Here is an 8,532-nt window from a genome sequence, read left to right as displayed (position 1 = left end):
ACACAGAAAGCTCAAGCTTCCAGCAGAACCTAGCCGGAAACGGAAATTGTAACCTTGGATTGCTTACGGTAAGAAAACCTAGAAGCTATTCAACGTTCCGGTCCTGAGTCACTGATCCCTGGAACAGGTGGAAGATATATACAGGAGAGTGGAAATCAAGAGTTTTTTCCACATAGATTCATCCTCAATATAAGTTAATTAAGATACATTATGAAGGAGAGAAGGACAGGAAAGAGGAGAAATCGTCCTCGCTTGAAGACCGGAATCCTTGGACGCTGCACAGAGGGCGGTCGGTGCACTGCTGCAGCCAGTAAGTGAGGCTTTTGTTGAGAGCATAGAATCATCCAATGGAAGGGCTGGTTGTTGCGCTGCAGTTGGCAGGCTGCTGTGGGAGGCGGTGGCGGTAGGAAGCCAGAGACAGCGGGTTGACAGGTAGGTGGCGGCGCTCTCTTTGAGAGACGCAAAGTGCTAGATCAGAAAAGATTTTCCTCTTCTCACGCTGTGAGAACGATTGAAGAGAACTGACGAGGGTAGTCTGTGAAGGCAGTAGCTGGAGCGTTGGCGGTCCAGGAACCTCTGGTAGACCAGGTAGCCGCTTGGGAGGGTCGTGACTAGGAGGAGAAAGCAGCTAAGGAGGGTAGCGCTGAACCCTGTGGGCCCTGCTGGGCCCTAAGGCTTGTGGGGCTGCGGTGGCACCTACGGACGAGAGGAGCTGGCTGGGAAACAGTAAAGAGATAGGACCAAGAGGTTGTCGTAAGGGCGGGAGGAATTCTTGCATGAAACCCAAAGCTATAAAAGAACGTGAAGCATTGCAGGCGCTTGAGAAAAATCCTCAGGATTACAGGTTAGGGCCATTTCTTGAGCTAGAGAGGATAGGATTGGAGAATAAAGGTATTTTCTGGTGCCAAGATCGTTGAAGCTCTTTATAGCTATTCATTATGTAATACTTGCCTGTTATTTACCCAAACAAGTAGGTTATGCCTCCCGAAAAAAAAGGAGGTCTTGCAACCTATTGATGTGTCAGAATACTTTTTTTCCTTGGCTCGAGTGCTTTCTACCCAGGCAGACTCTGTAGGCGAAGGGTGATAGCATGAAGGGTAGAGTAGTCACGAAGAGCTTCTCCCAAATATGGACTTGGATTCAGAGCTGTGATGTTGGTTTGAGGTGGAGGTGGCCAGATTAACATTTTCTAATTCTGGAATGTATTTGTTTTGAGAATTAAGATTGATAACAAATAAAGTACATAAATATATTTAATCTTAAGAAAACCGAAGAGCCTTACAAAATCCATAGTAAATGGAACACATTGGAAATGACTGGAAGATTAGTAGATTCACCTTCAGATAGTCTGGATATTTGGAACTGTGAAAATAAGGTGGTGGTCCGAATTGGGATGAAAGTCCTCTCTTAAGTAGTTTGTTAGGTAAGATTGAGAGGATGGTTATGAATTATGTATTTGTTAGGTTTAAAAGGTATGCTTATTGAGCTTCTTGTTCTGGAGTAAATTTTTATTTACAGGTGTAATTTACTGTGAATTATCTTTTTAATAATTATTTGTTAACAGAAATACAGAATAAAAATATTAATCTGCTTTAGTATGTGTTATGGAAGAATGGCATAAAACCTTTACATTATTGCTAACTGGAAGATAGTTTTAAAAGAAACATTATAAATTCTTAAAATGTAAGCTGTTTGGATTATTGCCTTTAATTTAGACTGATGTATATTAGCAAGCTTCACTTTTTCCAAGAGTTTTAAAAACAATGTATACCATAATAGCTTTCAAAGAGGTAATTTTTTTTTAAAAAAAAAAGGTAATTTTTTTCCTTTTAGTGGTATTTAATGGTATTTTATATTAGAATATTCCAGAACCTAACTAAGAACTTCCCTTTCTGTAAAATAATCATTAAAGAGAAGTGGGTCACTGCAGCTTGTTAGTTTGTTCTGAAATGTTTAGAATAATGTTTTTGTGTAAAAATTTGCCATTTAGTGTTTTACTTTTGTTTTCTCTTTTACAAGAATAATTTTATCTCAGTAACAAAGAATATTTCTTGTTCTGTTTTGGGTACAGTTTGGGTACAATTCTGTAGTGTGTTGAGTACCTATGAACAAATCTGCATTTATGCAGGGTAGAGTGTGTGTGTATATGTGTGTGTCTTCCTATTATGTAACCAACCGCCTAGAGCTGTCTTAGACAACTAATGGCTGATTTTGAATGGCCAGTAGGTGTCATTGTAGAATGCAGTGAAGTTGACATCAACTTAGAAATTACCAAATCATTTAAGAAACACCAGTGCAACTTAGTATTTAATAATGGGTTTTTTGTTTATACACCATTAGAGTTCCTCTAGTACTTTTCAGTATTCTTTTTGTTTTATAAGACATTTGAAATAATGGCTGTATTATTAGTATAATCATTTGCTCTTGAATGGACCTTGAAAGTTTATTTTAATCCAGCCATTAAACTAGCTTGATATGGAGTGCAGGTTTAGGTTTCTTTGATTGTTTTTTAATACAGGTTTGATTTTGTACAGTAGTATTTTAAGTTTAAAAATGGTCAATGTTTTCAACATGACCAAACTCTGATTAAAAGAACCAATGCTACACAATAAAAAGCTAAAATGAAGAAATATGGGCTAAAAGTCTCCAAACAAGTTATCAGTTGAACAGTATGATATTTCATATTGTTGTCTTAGGCTAGAACAGCGAGATTTTTGCTTGCAGATTCTTAGTTCGTTGTTTTTGGGTGGTTTTTTTGTTTTTTTTTAATGTCCAAAATTGCTTCCTTTTTATGTCTTTTTAATCTGGCTAGTAGGCTCTGTGCTTTTCTCAAGATTTTGCCATTGTCTAAAATACAGTGTTACGAATTCTAGAGGGGAACTGTCACAGAAAGTTATGAAGCTGGTTTATAGCTGGATTGAAACTACCTTATTACACAATCTTGTAGAGCTTTCTTCTGAGAATGTGTGTTTTTTAGCTGTTCTCTTTACCTGCTGTTGATACAGTTTCTTTTTAAACGATTGTAGAAGTAACAAGGACAGCACAGGGACAACCATGACTGACCTGTACTAATTCCACAAAAGAAAACTGTCTCCATTAACAATATCCACAGTATAAAACCTATTCATATATGATCTGCCATACTCCTACATCTGTTTCTACCACTGTGTTCAGTATTTGTTGCAAATGACCACACAGACTTTATAGAATCTCATTTTACTCACAGTTGTGGGGTTTATTGGGGTAACAGGTTGGGGAGAAGAAGGGAAAGTCCAAGTTTAGCAAAAAAGCAGTCACAAACCAGGTTAACTGCAGAATGCAATCCATTACAAGTTCACACAGCTTCTCAGTTGCCAGCAAGATAACAGTCCCTAAAATAATCCAGGCAATTTCTCAATCACCACCAAGATACCTCTGGCACAGGAACGTACCTCAAAGGATACATGCTTTCTCTGCTTTGTCTTTCCCTGTGTTCCAGTCTCAAGGGTTCTGGACCCCAGTCACTGAATCAATCCACCTCATAGAGGGCCTTCCTCTCCTGCGCTGTCCCTCCACCCTCCCAAGCATGATGTCCTTCTCCAAGGACCGGTCTCTCCTCACAACATGTCCAAAGTATGTTAGACAGAGCCTCAGAATCCTTGCCTCCAAGGAGCCACCCGGTTTAACCCTTTCCAGGACGAATCTGTTTGTTTTCCTAGCAGTCCATGGTATTCTCAATACTCTTCTCCAGCACCACAGCTCAAAGGCATCAATTCTCCTTCTATCCTCCTTGGTCATTGTCCAACTCTCTGATGCATAACAAGTGATTGCGAAGACCATGACCTGTATCAGATGACCTTAGTCTCCAGAGAGACACCATTGCTCTTCAGTACTTTGGAGAGGTCCCTAACAGCAGACTTTCCCATGGCAATGCGCCTTTTAATTTCCTGGCTGCTGGTGCCAAGACTGTTGACTGTGGAGCCAAGCAAACTAAAGCTGTGTACAATCTCAATCTCTTCACCATCCGTCCTGATGCTGCCAGTTGGTCCAGTGGTGAGAATCTTTGTCTTCTTGACAAAGTGTTTTCTATAGTGCAATACATTTTCACTATTTTAAAGTCATATCTAGGTTACATTTTATAGTCAGGAGCTAAAGTTACCACAGATAACTGTGCTGAGTGTTTTGCTTTGGATTCGTTTTTTCTTAGCTGCTCTCTCTAGCCCAAGCTTTGGGGTGTTTTTTCACACTTCAAACCCGTGCTAATTTGCAGGATATTTATTCTTATGCTGTACACTGAAAGCAATCTATATCTAGCATTACATTGATAAAAATTGAGGAAAAATTTTTTGGTCAAAGATCCTTTTGTAATATTGCTGTAATACAGTAAAGCTGTATATTTTATCTTTTGCATAACCATTCTCCCATTAGTATATAGTAAAACTTAGATTTACTTATTAACTCAGTAAATACTGGTTCAGTTTAGAAATTCATGGTTAATCTTTATGAATTCTATATTTTCTGCTTTTCTGACTTTTATGAATACAGGTATGAAAAAAAGTACAATTTTGAGAAAAAGAGTATAAGACTACAAGTTATGTTGCCTATGACAGTAGTATCTTTTTATTGTTTATGGCAGGGGTTGGGGGGAGAAACTAGAGAAAAGTAAGTATGTGAACTTTTAGATGCCCATGTTTTTGTTCTTCAGAGTTCTGTTTCAGATTACTTCTCATTTTATAGGTTACTACTTTTTGGTTTTATGTACCCTCAGGACCTCATTCAGTGTCTACATGTGATAATTCTCAAATCTATATTGATAACCTAGAGCTTTCTCTTGATCTCTAGTTTCAATTCTAGAATCTGCATATTTACTAGATGAGGATAAGCAGCAGATCTTTAGCTACAAAATATCTGAAAGTGAATTTCTGTTTTCTCTATTTAATGTTCCAAAGGTGGAACTGTGTTACCATCTTTGAGATAGTTACTGATTTACTCTTCCTCTGAACAATAGAGAGTTCTGTTCACTAATTTCTTACTGTATCTTTATTTCCATTTTTCCCCCTTTTAGTCTTTAAAACCATTGGAAATAATATGAGAGTTAATATTTACAGACTAACTGGATTATAAACCTAGCTCAATCATATATAGTTTCTGTTTCTTTATCTTTTAAAATAGGCTTGTGCAACCCAGCAAATATATCCTTGGACATTTACTCCAGAGAAATGGAAAATTGTTTTCACATAAAACCTATGCACGAGTGGTCATAGACATTTTTAAGTTCCACAAATTGGAAACTAAAACATCCTTCAGCAAATGAATGTTTAGGAAAAAAATGGTAGTGCATCTATGCTGTGGAATACTTACTATGCAGCCGTAAAAAGGAACTAACTATTAGTTCACATAGTGACTTGGATGGGGTTTCAAGTGAAAAAAACCAATCTCTAAAGGTTATATATTATATTCCATTTTTATTGTGTCCTCTTAATAATGATAGTATATCAATGGAGAACAGATTAGTGGTTGCTAGAGGTTCTTGGAAGACATGCAACCAGAGTGCTCCTTAGAAGCTAGGCTGGTGAGGTTTGGGGCAGGATGTCAGGAGAAGTCACTTCCTGGAGAAGTGTACATTAATGCTTAGAAAAGTCATCAGGGAAAAGGACAATACTCAATGAGATAGAGTGACACAGTGAATGAAATAGTGAAGATGTCACAGGATCAGGCAGAGATTTTGTTCTGTTGTATGTAGGGTCCCTCTGAGTCATCATTGATGGGACCTAACAACCAGAGGTCAGAGGTTGGGGGGAATGCCTGGGTAAGATGCTAATGGTGAATAAAGCACAGGAAATTTTATAATGGAATATTTCTGTATTTTTATTGTAGTAGATGTTATATAAATCTACATATGAGTATTTTTTAGAAAACACACAAAACTTTATTCTTTTTTGTGTGTGCACCATCAAATCAGACCTGACAGAAGGAGACTGCCCCTCCCTCTCCAGCAGAACATCTGGTGGGCCCGAACCGCACACTCCTGGGACTGCAGCGCATCACCCCCTCCTCCAGGCCACCAAAGCTCTCCTACATATGAGTATTTTTAAAACTAGTAAAATCTAGTTGTTTTAAAGGCTAGAATAAAGATGATGAACTCAATTTTCTAAGTACCCTTGAAAATAATGTTTGTTCTGCTGCCTTTGCATATTTATAATTGTAAATTATAGAGGCTCATCTTACCCCATATAGATATCCAGTTCAATCACTTATTTAAAAAAATACTTTCTTTTTTTTTTTTTTTTAAAAAAAAAAAACCTAGTAAAATCTGAGGGAGAGCCTCTTTGGTGGTATAGTCTATTGTATGTTGCCCCTTTCTGGAAGTTTACCAGTAACTCTTTGGGGAAAAGATGGGAAGTTTCCTCTTTTGTGATTTACAGCCTCTGAAACCTCCTGAAGTGTCAGCTACGAGTTGATTTCAACTATGTGGCAATAAAGACAGAAAAATCTGAGTAAGTTTTGTGGACTATTATTGTTAGGTCCCTTTGGGTCAAGTATGACCCACTGTAACCATGTGAATAACAGATCTGAACCCTGTCCTGTCCTATGTCTTTGAGACACACAAGAGCCCATTGTGGTAGTCACCACATCAGTCCACTGGCTCGGGGGTCTTTCTCTCCTTCACCAACCTTCCACCTTTCCTAGCATCATGTCCTTCTTGAAGGAATAGCCCCTCCCAGCAACATGCCTGAAGTGTGTGAGGTGAAGCCTCATCATCATCACCTCCAAAGAACACTCTGGCTTCACCATCTGCAAGACATATTTGTTTGTTCTTTTGGCAGTCCATGGAATGTTCATAACTCTTCTCCAACACCACAGCTAAAAGGCATCAATTCATCTTCTGTCATTCATGATCCAACTCTTAGATACATAGCAAAGGAATGGAAAGACCATGGCCTGAATCAGATGCACTTTAGTCCTCAAACTGACATCATTAATCCTCAGTAATTTGCAGACCCTCCCAGTATGATACATCTCCTGATTCCCTTACTGCTAGTACCAAGGGTATTAACTGTGGATTCAAGTAAAATGAAGTCTGTCTGTGGACATGCTTATGTTAATTTCCTAGTTTTAGTATTAAGATGTCATTTTATTTAAAATGTTATCATTAATGAAAGTGGGCACAAAGCATTTGATCCCCATGATCTCTAGGATATAATAATATATATCAGAAACTGGCACAGGATATTACAATAGTTGGGTTAAAGATTAAAAGAAACAAAAAAATCTCAAATAGTTTCCCCTACATTCCAGAAAATAGTTTTAAAAATTCATTTATGTGCTACTGCCTAACAATCTCAAAGCCCAGTGACTTAAAAGTCATTCTTTTACTGAGCTATTAAAATTAACAAAATCAGGAAATTTAATAAAATTATTTGTATTGAATTTTGTCAATATGGGAACTATCTCTGGATTATATATTATATTAAGAAATCATACCTCTTTAGTATTCTTTAATATGAACAATCTTTTGCTATTTCTTGGTCTTTCATGACCTTCACATTTTTTTATGTGCAGCCTCATTATTTTGTCCCTCAGTTTGGGTTTGTCTGATAGTTCCTCATTATTATATTCATAATTTCCATTCCTGTTGCAATGACTATTTAATTTGTGAACCAGTTGAGTGAGTACTAGTGACAGGTTAGCTAGTCCAAACAAAGAAGAGCTCTGGTCATCTTTCTTTGCAAGCGTAGTGAACAACTATACTGCTTAAAGCTCTGCCTACTAGGGAGAATAATACCCTTCTTTCTGTGTTTCAGGATACCCTTCTTTCTGTGTTTCAGGATACCCTTCTTTCTGTGTTTCAGGATCAGCCTTATGTACAAGTAATGACAGTGTATCAAATAACCATATGTAAACCAGACATTTTCCACTCCTCCTTTGTTCATGAGAGACTCTACAAGATTATAGACTCTAGTTGATATCTACTAGAGGTGCCATAGGTCTGAACCACTTTTTGTTTCAGTTTATGTATACTACAGTTTGCTTATATGTACAACACTTGTAGTCAGGATTGACTGCTTTTGTTGTGATAATGAACCAATTTGCACATGAAAGCTTAAAAGGGGAAAAGACATATTTATTACTTAAGTAAAAATCTGTATATCAAGATGACTCTAAGCAGTTGTTCTCCATATGATAGATCAGTATTGCATCTCTATCTCTGCTTCCCTTATCATAATGACAAAGGAGAGTAGCTTGTTGTTGTTTGTTATGTGCCATTGAGTCATTTATGAACCATAGCGACCCTTTGTACAACAGCCCTGTTGTTGTTGTTATGTGCCATCGAGTCGCTTGCGATTCATAGCTACACTATGTACAACAGCCCTAAACCCTGCTCTATGCTGTGCCAGTCTCACTGCTTCTGACACACCTATCCCAATTACCCCAGTCACTGAATCAATCCACCTCATAGAGGCTCTCTCCAAAGACCTCTCTCTCTCCTTACAACATGTCCAAAGTATGTCAGACGAAGCCTCAGAATCCTTGCCTCCAAGGAGCAGCCTG

At 37.9% G+C, this 8,532-nt stretch overlaps 1 protein-coding gene across 1 annotated transcript in view; it reads left to right on the top strand.

Moving 5' to 3' along the window:
- Nucleotides 1-377: 377 nt before the first annotated feature.
- FAM126B (family with sequence similarity 126, member B) overlaps nt 378-8,532 on the top strand; it is a 69,136-nt gene continuing 60,981 nt past the window's right edge. Inside the window, exon 1 of the mRNA XM_006889080.1 lies at nt 378-432. The gene's annotated coding sequence lies outside the window, so the exon portion shown is untranslated. The remainder of the gene's footprint in view (nt 433-8,532) is intronic.

Source organism: Elephantulus edwardii, unplaced genomic scaffold (assembly GCF_000299155.1).
Source record: "Elephantulus edwardii isolate Elephantulus edwardi_28Jun2011 unplaced genomic scaffold, EleEdw1.0 scaffold00075, whole genome shotgun sequence".
NCBI classification, from domain to species: domain Eukaryota; kingdom Metazoa; phylum Chordata; class Mammalia; order Macroscelidea; family Macroscelididae; genus Elephantulus; species Elephantulus edwardii.
Note: the sequence above shows the minus strand (reverse complement) of the source record. Positions and strands in the feature narration are given on the sequence as shown.